The sequence below is a fragment of the Lemur catta genome, chromosome 11 (assembly GCF_020740605.2).
Source record: "Lemur catta isolate mLemCat1 chromosome 11, mLemCat1.pri, whole genome shotgun sequence".
In the NCBI taxonomy this organism is placed as follows: Eukaryota; Metazoa; Chordata; class Mammalia; order Primates; family Lemuridae; genus Lemur; species Lemur catta.
Genome location: NC_059138.1, coordinates 57,980,911 through 57,995,201, shown reverse-complemented (window position 1 = coordinate 57,995,201; position 14,291 = coordinate 57,980,911). Strand labels below are relative to the sequence as shown.

The 14,291-nt window shown below is 37.4% G+C and overlaps 1 long non-coding RNA gene across 1 annotated transcript; it reads left to right on the top strand.

Moving 5' to 3' along the window:
• The first annotated feature begins 2,403 nt into the window (after positions 1-2,403).
• Positions 2,404-5,460, top strand: LOC123647429. Its single transcript, XR_006738228.1, has 4 exons — positions 2,404-2,484; positions 2,896-3,004; positions 3,926-4,173; positions 5,288-5,460. It is a non-coding gene; the product is annotated as an uncharacterized LOC123647429 (long non-coding RNA).
• Positions 5,461-14,291: the final 8,831 nt, after the last annotated feature.

Genomic DNA, 14,291 nt, shown 5'->3' with positions numbered 1-14,291 from the left:
GCAGAAACAAGATAATATCACAATTCCCAATCCTCATTAAAAAATCTGTTTTCTTCCTTCAGTGTTCTCTTGGTCTTCAACATGATGGGCTGTTAAGCAGACAGAATTAAAAAATATTGTTGAGCTGTGCAACTATTCACAAATTCCACGTCAGACAGAAACATAGTGCACTGTTGTCAAAAGCTGATAACAGACTGGCATCCTCGACCCCCCATAAACTCTCACCAACCAGCCTCACATGGTAGTGGCACCAGTTAGATGGAGGAAGTTAGAACTAAATCCTGAGTGTAGCAGCTGTTGATTTAGCCCATATGGCTTACTGTTCTAAATGTGCTGTTCAATCTGAGAGGATTATTTCACTGAAACTTATTTTATTCTTTGATATTTTAAATACATTCATTTTAAAAATAAAATAAAAATAAACAAAAAAAACCCCAAAATGTATTAATACAAATAAAATGGTTTGTTCTGTAAAATTTGGATCCAGTCAAAAGGCTGCACTTAAGGACCCAGAAGGTCACATGTGGCCTTAAGGCCGCAGGTTCCCTACCCCTGATCTATTCAGTTTTGGTCCCTTCATACTATGCTGGAGATCACTGGATACACTGCAACCCCTGGAAAAGATTCATTTACCTTAATGATGTCCAGAATAATAGGTACAACATATTTTCTAGGTATCATATTTATCCAAGGTTTGGTATAGAAGGTGGCTTATACTTTAAAAAGATCTATAACCTCATAAAACTTATATAAAGTTAAATTAATTTTTAAAAACTTTTAGTTAAAGCATTTTTGTCACCCTCTTGATATCAGCCCAAAACAGCATCAGTTCTTCCATAAGGACTTCAGAGATCTTAAGTTAAAGGAACAAAGTAGCCAATTTGTATTATGGAAGATTAAAACCAACAATTTGTTGTTTTAAAAATATGAATATATACACACATATCATATAGGGATATGTAGATAAGGCTTGGAAGGGTGTGTCAAAAGTGGTTACTTTGGAGTGGAAACTATCAAGGTTTGTGTTTTCATCATCTGTATTTCTAAATTTTGCTACAGTAAGAATGCATTTTATTTACAGTAATTTAGAAAAGCAGTAAGAGTGGGGGGTTTTGTTTACAATTGAAAACAATGGGTAATATAAAGTAGAGCTGGCATCTTTAAGGATGCATCTTCAAGGATACATTTACTTAATAATTTCTTCTTACAAAGTTATAGGCACCATTCAGTCCAGCCACAAAGTCCAGTTCAGAGTTAACCAAATATGAGACAGCAGGGGCCCACAAGCTGATGGAGAAGGAACAATCCTGCCCTCCATGTTGATAGAGATAGAGATTTCTGCACATTTCTGTGTGTTCACAATATATGCATACACATGCAATTTGCCTTCTCAGGCCAGGCCACAGAAGGGAGCAATTGACTTAAATGCATAATTTTCTTGATCTGGATTTTGTTCAAAATGCTAGACCTGAAGAGTCTTTTATTTGATGTTACTTAAGTCCCTTAAGGGATAAAACCGCTCTAGCACAGGCTTTTCTCCTAATGTAACCACATTTGAAAATAAGTAAAATGACCTCTTTTGCTTAGCTGTTAGGACAGTTTTAGGATGGTGTGCCTCCTTTACCTTGCAATGGGTAGAAAATTGCATTTTTGCTTTTTATGTTATTCATAAATAAAAGTCGATATTTTTCAGGTTCTTTGTTTCCTCAACTATGTTATTAACATTTATTGAAATATAGCTCTTTCCTCTTTTATCTTAGGTGTATAATCTCATCAACTTTGCAGGAAAAACAGATACCCTTAGGGCCTGAATTGGTATTTGAAGAGATAAGCTCACTTTTAGTCCATGCCTAGTAATATTACATTATTGTTTAGAAAGAGATAGCAGGCTATGTCTTATAAATTTTAATATACTCTTTCTGTCATCGAATAACAACTGAATTATCCTACTGACAAACAATAGGACTCATATCCAGCTATGGGTGATTTCTAGTTATTTTTGTCAACTAAGAACACAGAAAAATGGTATGCTGCGGCCACCATTTCAGTGGCTTTAGGAACCTATATGCAGTTAGTGCCTCTTCATACATTGCTCAGAAAGCATGTTCTCCAGTGATTTCAGGGGGAAAACAAGAGGGACTGATAAGGAGAATTTAGTGGATGTTTGTAACGTTGGGCAACAGAACCTCTCTGAGCCTCATTTTCCTCCCTGGTGAAGTAAAGATGGTAATTCCTTCCTCATAGGGTGGTTGTAAGTATTAAATGAGATGATGCAGTTAAATGAAAACAATTTGTAAAGCACTATGTTGGTATTATTATTATTATTGCAGAACATGAACATCGAGCACAGTAGGCACTCAGGTAGCCAGAGGGTAGCTTCTGGAAAGGGGTACAGAGGGGACAGGCTGAACACCGTTGACCCCGGCAGTACAAGAGCCACTGCCAGAATTTCCTGGTTTGCAGTGCCATTCATGTTCGTTCAAGGTAAAGGGCTGGAACTCCCCCTCCGGCAAAGAGGTCTGATGTCACTGATGTTGTACAGCTTAGTAGGTAGGAGTAAACATGGGAATACTAATGGAAAGAAGAAGGGTAGCATTCTCTTGACGGTATTCAGGGAAGCTTTTCCAACTGGGAATTCAGATGAGCAGAGAAATATGATTTAAACAGTTAATGGGCATTAACTAAATATGCCACAACAAAGACTGGCCAGATGAAATATAGATCAACTACTCCTGTCTCCACATGCACACCTAACTCCTGTAACAGCAGTTTTGCACCCCAAGTAAGAGCATTAGAGATAACTGATTAGATGACTCTATTGTCCTGGTGGCTGAAGAGCTCTGCTCTGTTTTCTGTTAGTAGCGATTCTACTACCATCATCTTTTTATTTTACAGCAACAGCGACAAGCAAAGGGGATTTTCCTGAGCAGCTTGAGTAACAAAGAAATGAGGCAAATTATTGAGAAACTGATGGGCATTCACTGAAGAGCAACAAATATGATTTGTAAGTCTGAAGGGACTTCCTTCAGAGGGAAGATGAAAGAGACAAGTCTCCCAGCATGACCACCTGGCTCTATCTAACAGGGACTGGCTCATCGGCCACAAGTACTTGAAGGGTGTAAATAGCAGGGACAGAAAGAAGTTATTTAGTGTCCAAGGGGACACCAGAAGGAATGATGGAAATGAAAGTCGAAACAAAGATGATTTAGGCAGCTGAGAGAGTCACATGCCCTAATGGAGACATCTATTATGGGCTGTGCAGCACCATCCCTGGGGGGCGGGGGTGGAAGCCTTGTCACTTGTACCATTTACAATTGGAAAAGGCACTAAAAAGTAGATCAGCGTATTGGAGAGGGAAAAAAACACCACATGCCCCCAGAGAACCAGTGGGATGACTTAATAGGTCTTTTCCATCTCGAATTACCGTGATGAGGCTTGTATGCACGGGGACCTGAGTTGTTAGAATAATTTTTCCGTCACCTGGTCTTCTTTACTATCACTACAAGGCCTCGGTGAAGAAATGATAATAGGTAATGGAAAGCAGTTTCTGCATGGTAAACAGAAGCCCACAGTGGACCCACGCTTTAGTGTGAAGGCAGAACTGACTGCAGTAAGTTTCGCGTTGTGTTGTCAGTGTAAATAAACACACACACATACCAGCTGAGACCCCAAACAACATAATCTATTGACTGAGACCCAAGACAAAAGGAAAGGAGCTTTGCTACAGTTGGATGGTGGCTGTATAAATGAAAATTCAATAGTTTATTTTCTCATTTAGAAAAATAAATGTCCAAATACTTGAAGTTTACCTTTAAAACAATAGGAAGAAATTATTTGGCCTTAAAATTATCAAGAAACATTTGCTGTGTAGGAACTTTAGGGCCTGCAAGCTTTGAATGTGTTTACACTGTATTTCTGTTCACAGCTGCAGTTGTAATTAGCAACTGACACATTCTGAAACCCGTGGTGGCCCAGAAGGGCACATGTGGGCACAAGGCTGTGCCAACGTGGAGCAACAATTGCAACCGAAAGGAATGGGCACAGTGTGGTCAGATGGAAACTGGGGCAGGCAGAGCAGGGCTGGTGTTAACTGCGATTGCTACAAGGAGCACAGCTGTGACCATCTTAACGCCTCTCAGCCAGAGGATGACACAGAAGAAGGGCACAAAAATGGTAAGAGGGTGACAGGAGAGACAGTGAGAAAGAAAGCAAAAGAATCCAGAGGCGGGGCTGGTGGTGGGGGAAACCCGCAGATGTAAGCTCTTTGCAGGTGGAGGTTATCACAGTTCCTGATAAAAATATTGTATGTGGTTGAGCCTGAGTTAAACTTGGCGTTCTAGAAGACTGAAGTTCGCTACAAACAAATTCAGGGTTTGACTGACACGTGACAGATATAGGTCAACCCTCATCCTGCTGCTCCCAGCAGCTGTAGCCAATGGGAGACAGCGCTGCCCAGCACGCTGCTTTAAGCTGCTACTAATAGAGGGAAATCACCCTAACCCCACTTCCTGCCTCTGCTGTCCTCACTTGTCTATCCGTGGCCAATTCAGGCGCAGGCCGGGCTGCTGGCTTGATGTAACTGTTAGAAGACTGTTGAGTGGAATCTGTAGCGGGCATATGTATTCCCATCCCATCTAGGTGAAAGATCTGTTTTGAAGCCTTTAAAGCGAAGACCAGGTAAAATACAATCCTCCCTCATTAGCCTAAGTGCTATCCTAAATTCATAGAACCAGGAGAGAACTAATCCTTCACTCCAATAAAACTTTAGAGATGTTTAGAGAGAGGGAAATCCAGGACAGAGGACTGTTTTCAGAAAGGATACAGCAGAGGTTTCAGTGACTTACCCAAGATTACTCAGAGAGGTGATGGTTAAGAATCACGGAAAGAGAATTGGGAGAGTGGTCTGAGAATAAATGGGGAAATCATGACATTAAATCAGAAGAAAGAACATCATTACTGAATCACACTGGGTTAAATACCCAGTCCAGTAACACACATCCCTTTGTCCTACAAGTTCAAACTAGTGTTAAAAGTGAGTTCAGATATTTTCCTATGCTCATGTTTGTAAAAAATATCCAACCCATTCTCCTAAATGAATGTGACATTAAATCAAGGTGAGTTGGTCATAGAGTCTTAACACTACTCACTAGAGCCAGCAGGCAAGGGCCTATTGGGCCGAATTAGAGGTTGAATTAGAAGAGCAAGCAGTAAAATGCTAAATGTTCTATTGTGACTATATAACTTTCAGTGGATTTTATGCCTTGTATCTTTTTTTCCTGAATTCCAGACCAATGGGGCTACACAAAGAAGCCAGAAGCAGAGAATTCCATAACTCAGGATCTTTGATTCAGATAATTTTCTTTTCATCACCTTAAGAGAGCAAATAAATCCCCCAAACTACTTTTTCTACTGTTCAAGCTGCTAGAGGATATTCTTGACTGGAAGTTGTCCATGTTGTGAAATAACAGGTTACTTCATGTTCTTTGTGTTTAAATAAATATAATTAAGCTTGTTTAAAAAATATGGAAAATATTGAAAAGAAAATAAAAATCACCTATAAACGTACCACCCAGTGACAACCACATGAACATTTTTATGTTTCCTTCTTATTACTGTAGACATGTATACTTTCCAAAATTGGTTATAAATGTTTTAAAGGTTTTTCCTACATTGCCAAATTGCCCTCCAGAAAGGTTAAATCAATTTACAATCCATTTTCAAACTTTAGATTTGAGAGTTGAAAAATGATGGTTCACTGCAGTCTTTATTTTCTTGTATCTTCCTCACTCCTAAAGTTGACCATTTCTCTCCTATGGTTATGGCCAATTATAGTGGACATTGTTCTTGATTCCTCCACAACAATGTGGTTTCTGGAATTGACCTCAACTTCATAATATTTAGTCTTTTTAGCCAGAAACCTGATATTCTCTCCTTCTCTCTCTCTCACACATCTACTTATCTTCGAGCTTAGATACTTACTTAAAAAGTATCTATCTTACTTTTTAGCTTTAAGAAGAATGCAGTCATCTTTTCAAATAATAACCATATTTTTATAAAGGTCATTTCCAATTACTTTATATTTATATTCTTCTTTCTGACTTTTCTTAGATATTCTTTGTTGTTCTTTCTATGACTTGTTTTTTGGTATAAGAATAATACATGACTGTGGTAGAAAAAGTAGGAGCAATCAAGAAAAAAAAATCATATGTAATCCTAAACAGCTATCACTCAGATAACAACACTGTTAATTTTTTGATGTATCTATTAAATACTTTCTAAATTCTCATATATGTATATTTTATATGTTCCTTATACAAATGAGATATATTCTGTAACTTTCTTCTTTCACCTACCATATGAGGAACATCTTCTGCTATCAGTACATGCACCTCTAACTCATCATCCTTCACTGCTGTAAGCTCTTCTGTTGTACAGATGTACCTTACTTTAGTTAACCAGTGTCTTATGGAACCTTTGCTATTTTCAACTTTCCAGCATGAAATAATGCTGTGATAAACCTTTTGTCTCCTCAAATCCAAAGAGCTTTTAAATTTTTTATTAAACATTAAATATATATAAAAATTCACAAAATTAATGTTTAAGTATTAAAAAACTCAATACAAAGATATACAACTATTATGTACCCACAATTAAAAATAAAAATTGGTACTAATTGATCAACAAAACAGTTATTTTCCACTATTTTAAATTGTCAGCATTATTTTTTACAACTTGCTATGTTATGTATTTCATTTACCCTCCCAATTTTTTTAAATTTCTTTTTCATTTCAGCATATTACGGGAGTACAAATGTCTAGGTTACATATGTTGCCTTTGCCCCATGTGAGTCAGAGCCTCAAGCGCGTCCATCCCCCAGACAGTGCTTACCACACGCATTAGGTGTGAACATACCCAACCCCTCCTCCCCCCCCATCTGCCCAACACCAGATGAATGTTATTACTATATATGCACTTAAGTGTTGATCAGTTAATACCAATTTGATGGTGAGTACATGTGGTGCTTGTTTTTCCATTCTTGTGATATACTTCACTTAGTAGAATGGGCTCCAGCTCTATCCAGGATAATACAAGAGGTGCCATATCACCATTGTTTTTAGTGGCTGAGTAGAACTCCATGGTATACATATACCACACTTGATTAATCTACTCATGTATTGAAGGGCACTTGGGTTGTTTTCACATCTTTGCAATTGTGAATTGTGCTGCTATAAACATTTGAGTGCAGATGGCTTTTTTATAGAATGTCTTTTGTTCTTTTGGGTAGATGCCCAGTAATGAGATTGCTGGATCAAATGGTAGTCCTACTTGTAGCTCTTTGAGGTATCTCCATATTGCTTTCCACAGAGGTTGTACTAGTTTGCAGTCCCACCAGCAGTGTATGAGTGTTCCTATCTCTTCATATTCATGCCAACATTTATTGTTTTGGGACTTTTTGATAAAGACCATTCTCACTGGAGGTAAGTGATATCTCATTGTGGTTTTGATTTTCATTTCCCTGATGATTAGAGATGTTGAGCATTTTTTCATATGTTTGTTGGCCATTCTGTTTCTTTTGAAAAGTTTCTGTTCATATCCTTTGCCCACTTTTTGATAGGGTTGTTTTGTTTTTTTCTTGCTGATTTTCCTGAGTTCTATATAGATTCTAGTTATCAGCCCTTTATTGGATGTGTCACATGTGAATATTTTCTCCCATTCTGTAGGTTGTCTGTTTGCTCTCATGATAGTTTCCTTGGCTGTGTAGAAGCTTTTTCATTTTATCAGGTCCCATTTATTTATTTTTGTTGTTGTTGTGATTGCCTTTGGGGTCTTCTTCATAAATTCTTTGCCTAGGCCAATGTCTATAAGAGTTTTTTTTGACATTTTCTTCTAGAATTCTTATAGTTTCATGCCTTAGGTTTAAGTCTGTTATCCACTGTGCGTTGATTTTTGTGAGAGTTGAAATGTGTGAATCCTGTTTTAGTCTTCTACATGTGGCTATCCAGTTTTCCCAGCACCATTTATTGAATAAGAATTCTTTTCCCCAGTGTATGTTTTTGTCTGTTTGTCAAAGATTAGATTGCTATATGAGGATGGTTTTATATCTGGGTTCTCAGTTCGGTTGCATTGGTCTATGTCTCTGTTCTTGTGCCAATACCATGCTGTTTTAGTTACTATAGCCTTGTAGTATAGCTTGAAGTCTAATAAACGGATGCCTCCCCATTTGTTCTTTTGGCTTAAGGTTGCTTTTGCTGGATGGGGTCTTCTCTGGTTCCATACAAGGCATAGAATTATTTTTTCTAGATCTGTGAAAAATGACGTTGGTATTTTAATAGGGATTGCACTGAATCTGTAGATCACTTTGGGTAGTATAGACATTTTAACAATGTTGAATTTGCCAACCCATGAGCATGGTATGGTTTTCCACCTGTTTGTGTCCTCTGCTATTTCCTTCCTCAGTGTTTCACAGTTCTCCCTGTAGAGGTCTTTTACCTCCTTAGTTAAATATATTTGTAGGTATTTTATTTGCTTTGTTCCTATTGTGAAGGGTATTGAGTCTTTGATTTGGTTCTCAGTTTGACTGTTGTTGGCATATAGGAATACTACTGATTTCTGTACATTGATTTTGTAACCTGACACTTTGCTGAATTTATTTATCAAATCCAGTAGCCTCATGGCAGAATCTTTGGAATTTTCTAGATGTAAGATCATATCATCAGCAAACAGCGATAGTTTGACCTCTTCTGCCTCCATTTGGATGCCCTTGATTTCCTTCTCTTGTCTGATTGCTCTGGCTAGGACTTCCAGCACTATGTTGAATAGAAGCAGTGATAGAGGGCAAGCTTCTCTGGTTCTAGTTCTAAGTGAGAATGCTTTCAATTTTTCCCCATTCAGTATGATGTTGGCTGTGGGTTTGTCATATATGGCTTGTATCATTTTTAGGTAAGCCCCATCTATGCTTATTTTGTTAAGAGTTCTTTTTGTAAAAGGGTGTTGAATTTTGTCAAAAGCTTTTTCTGTGTCTATTCATAGGATAATATGGTCTTTGTTTTTGCTTCTATTTATGTGGTGAATTACATTTATAGATTTGTGTATGTTGAACCATCCCTGCATCTCTGGGATGAAGCCCACTTGGTTGTGATGGATTATTTTTTTGATAAGCACCTGAATTCGGTTTGCTAGGATTTTGTTTCGAATTTTTGCATCTATATTCATAAGGGATATTGGTCTGTAGTTTTCTTTTTTTGTTGCATCCTTTTCTGGTTTTGGTATCATACCCTCCCAATTTTTGATAGTTATTTTCTTCCTACTTTTCTGGGATTTACAGTATATATGCATTATCATCTGCAACCATATTTCCACATTTATTTTAGCTTTAGTCCTACAGTTAGAGGAGTTCATTTTCATTGCCAGATTTTACTGTAGATTTTCCAATAAACTCTTGTTTGACTGAAAAAATAAAAAATAAAAACATAAAAAAATCCAATACAGTGATCACTTCTATACTTACTATGCTGTCTAAGAAATAGAACATTTAAGGAAAGAAGGATGTGTTCCTCTCCAATCCCATCCTTCTTTCCTCATCATTCCCTTTATTTTGTTTCTACTTAACCACATGCACATACATGCCTGAACATATATAATAAGTCATTTTGCATGTTTTTGAACTTTATCAATTAGAATTTTACTGTATGGCTCTTTCTGTGACTTGCTTTTTCCATTTAGTATGTTCCTGAGATTCATCTATGTTGTTGCAAATAACTACAAGTTATCTACTTTCACTGCTGTATATTATTTAATTACATGAATATACCATAATTTTTAATTCATTCTATTATTGAATATTTTTTGGTATTACAAATAGTGCTACTACAAACATCCTTGTACCTGTCACATAGTCCATGTGCACAGGAGTTTCTCTAGGCCAAATATCAAAGAATGGAATTGCTTGGTCAAAGGGCCATGCACATTTTCAACCTAAGAGATTATGCCAAATTATCTTCCAAAATGATTGAAATAATTCACACTCCCACCAACAGTGTATAAGAAGTCAGTGCTTCCACAACTTCTTTCATTCTTGTCGTTTCACATTTTAAAATGTTTGTCAAATTGATGGGACTGAAATAATAGACCACTGTGGCTTTAATCTCCATTTCTCTGATTACAAATGAAGTTGAATATATTTTCATATGTTTATTCACCATTTGTGTGCTCTCTTCACTGAAGTGCCCATTCAAATCTTTTTCCCATTTAAAATAAATTAGGTTGTCTCTTTCATGGGTTTACAGTTTTAATGTAGTCTGGATACTAATTCTTTAATGCATAGGTGTAGCAAATCCTCTCTCCCAGTTTATGGTGCATCTTGTCACTCTCATTATGGTATCTCTTCATGTACAGAAGTTCTTAATTTTAATGTAATTGACTTTAATAATATTTTCCTTTACTGTCTGTACCTTTCTGTCTAGCTTCAGAAACCTTTCCCTTCCTTAAATTGAAAAGGACCTTCCTTATATTATCTTCCAAAAGTTTTAAAGCTACATTTGATACAAGTCCTTAATCCACCTAGAATTAATTTTTGGCATGTGGCATGAGACAGGGGTGCAAATTCATTTTTTCTGTATGAACAACCAGTTGTCTCAGCCTCATTTATTTAAAGCTCATACTTTCCCAACTGATTTTCAATGCCAGCTCTGATATACTTGACAATCAACCTGCCAAGTTCCACTATCCACTCCTCAACCCTCCCCCCTATAAAAACAAAACAAAACAAATACCTTTTTTGGATTTTGAACATAACTAAATTAAATGTATGGATCAATTTGAAAAAAATTGAAACTTTGCAATATTGAAACTTCCTATCCATAAACATAGTATCTCTTTCCTTTTATTTAAGTCTCTTTTAATTTCTGTCAGTAATTTTATGATTTTCTGTGTATAGGTCTCGTATACATTTTCTCAAATTCATCCCTAGGCATTTAATATTTTTATAATATTATCAATGTTACCTATTTTTAACTATACGTTCTCACTATTTGTTGCTGGTATATAGAAATGCACTAATATACTGACCTTATAAGTACCATTTTTGTTAAAAAGTCTTAATTCTAATTTATATATAGATTCTTTTGTATTTTCTATGTAAAAAAAATCTCATCATCTGGAAATGTTGACTCTCTAGTTTCTGTCTATCTAATCCTTATAAATTGTATATAAAATTCTACACCATCTGATATTTCTAGTACCTGACTAAAGTTTTTGTGGGTGATCTTCAGTTGCTTTTTATTTGTCTTGGGTGTCACTCATGGTGCTTTTGTTTTTTAACTGTGGATTCATATTTCTGTGGGAATTTTTTGAAGCCTAGATTGAAGGGAGTTCATTTAAAGAGGATTTGCATTTGTTTCTGCCAGATGCCCATGGGTACTACTGAAGGAGGGCCACTTTAAACTAAATTCTCAGCTTAAAGTTTTTCCAGACCACCCAGGTAGTGAAACTCAGGCAGCAAAACTCACACATAAGAGCTGGCTTGTACTTATAAACTTTCAGGGAAGATTTCTCTTCCCTTTTAGCCAGTGCCAAATTTTAAGATAAGCAAATTTCCTGTTGTCTGCCATGGGGGCAATTTTATTTCTAGTATATCCTTTCAAGCTTTATGTAGAATGTTAACTTTTAGACTGCCTTCTTTAGGCTGACCTGGGCTTTGTGACCTATTGTCCATATCTCACAAGGATGTGAAAACTGGAACTCAAGATTCCCTGGAACTATCGAAAGTCCCCAGTATAGACAGAAGCCGGCATCAGGGTGTCCTCAGGCAACTCGCTAGGACTTTGCTTTGAATTCATTTTAGCCTTATTTTATCACCAGTTCACTGGAACATTTAAAAAATATATTTCTACGTTTTATTCATCATTTTTTATTATTTTCAATGGGAGGGTTGGTGAGGTTATCCACTTTACCAATGGCCTTCTATCCACCCTACTTCAGCTACACTGTCCCATTTCATACCCTGGAACTTTTCATTCCCAGTATCTATTTCACCTCCTAAATCTCAATTTCAAGTATCTATTCTATGGCCATCACCTCCTGTCTTCAGAGCACCTCTAATTTATCAGTTCCACTTTATCAATTTTTTCAACCCCATTGGGACTGCCAATCCCATCACCCCCAGAAGTTCGCTATCTTCTCAAATTCATCCTTATCCAGATTAGAATCTATGCAGGGTTACTGTGTTGCAAATACAATGTAAATAATGCCTTGTCCTGTTGTGTCATGCTGTGATACTGATTCTGTGTTCCATCATCATAATCACTCCATTACACACACCCTCCATGTCCTTATTCTTTTCCCCTCCTAATATCTAATCTGGCAACAATTACTGATTAAACCCAAATCTATCTGCCTACTTTGTACATAGTTCCAGAGGGCAACAAGCAACTATGTTGACTGTTGTCCTTCTAAATTTATGTGACTTCAGTATGCTCAGCCATCCTGCCACATTCCTCCAGTCAGGTCACTCTACCACCCTTCAAAGCAACCGATGCACACTGCTTCTCCCTGCAAGTCCCCAGGCTTCCCTGACCCTCTCCTTTCTCAGTTGATGGGTTCCCTTCTTATTTCATTGAGACAATAGAATCCAACACTTTGGAGCTTCCTCATCCACCTACCACTTTATCCAGAAAACTCCCTGAATTTGTAATACTGTATATTCTCACCTTTCCCTCTTGTGCTTTGGATAAACTGTCCACTTGTGCATGGATCACACTCATAAACAATTCTTTGTCATTCTGTTTCTCTTCCTGCTCTGAGAATGGGCACATGCTGTCAGATTATTTTTTTTTTAAACAAAACAGGAGACTTCTGCTTCTGGGAAGATAGAATAGACATACTTTTCCCTTCAGCTAAGTAAAATAACCACCCCCATACATTACATATAAAAGAAATATTTTAAAAATTGAAAGATAGAAGAAGGCAGACCAGCGAGGGACTTCAGGACCTGAGGAATAACACAGTAATTAGTTCCCTATGTTTTTTGTTCATTTCTTTGCCTCATATATTCCAGACTTTGAGCTGAATAAGCTGGCAACCCGCAAACACCAACAGGCACAGGCAAAAAAAAAAGGCCTCAAAAAAAGCCTGATCTGTCTAGCCAAAGAACCAGGAAAGCGGCAGTCTAGCAAAATAGAAAACATAGACAATAACCACTCCACTCCAGCTGAAAACCACAGGTAAAAATGTGTCCCCATTCCCTCCTATGCCAGATTTCAACCCTGCATTAGGCTATACCGAGGCACCCCAACACACCCGCCAAGGTGGTGTAAGAGAATGCTGAGTAGGGAGCCAGGATTTTCCTCCCTGCCAGGCCATAATGACATGCATTCCCCGCCATCTTCCCCTTCCCCAGTGCTGGTAGAGACCATATAGGGAGCCTGGACTCTCAGCCCCACTCCTTGCTGGGGTGCCATCAGAGGAGACCTAGTGTACCAGTGGTAATGAGGCCACCTCCACACCCCCATATCAGTGGAGCCCTAGTGGGAGTCAGAACTCCTACTCCTGCCCAGCAGCAATGAGGTGCTGTAAGAGAGCATGGACTTTGCCTGCCTGGGTCACTGTTGTAGCCCCAGTGCCTGGACATTGCTTGGCATACGATAGGGGCTAGGTGCACAATCTTGCTTTAATCACTCATCCCTCCTGTGCCTCAATTTCCTCCTCAGTAAAATAAGAATCAATGTAATAGTCTATCTACATGTCGTTGTGAAGATTAAATGAATTGATACACATAGAGCTCCTAGACTAGTGCCTGACTCATGAAGTGTCAGCCAAAACTGCTGCTGCTAAGTGTTGTCATTATTCATTCCTTATTGGTTTATATGCCTCTTAAATCTAGCTTTTGCCATATCCCATGACTTCTGATTTGTAGTGTTTTCATTTTTATTTTCTATATATTCTGTAGTTGCATCATATTTACCTCTTTATGCCCAAGAGATATGTAGAAGTATATTTTTAAATTTCCAAGTGGGTGGGAAATTGTTGTTTAAATGTTTGTTCCTAATTTGTAGTTTTATTGTTCTGTGGTCAGAGAATATGCCTGTGCACTTCGTGTTTTAAGAGATTTATTGATGTTTTCTTTATAGTCTAGTACAAGATCTATTTTTAAAAAATAATTTCTTCAATTAAAATAATTTCTCCCTTTTTCCTCACTGTGAAGGATTTTTATGCTAGGGATATATCCTATAAACATACTTTCCAATGCACCAAACTAGACAGTTAAATGAAATAAAAGCTTCAATCATATTGAG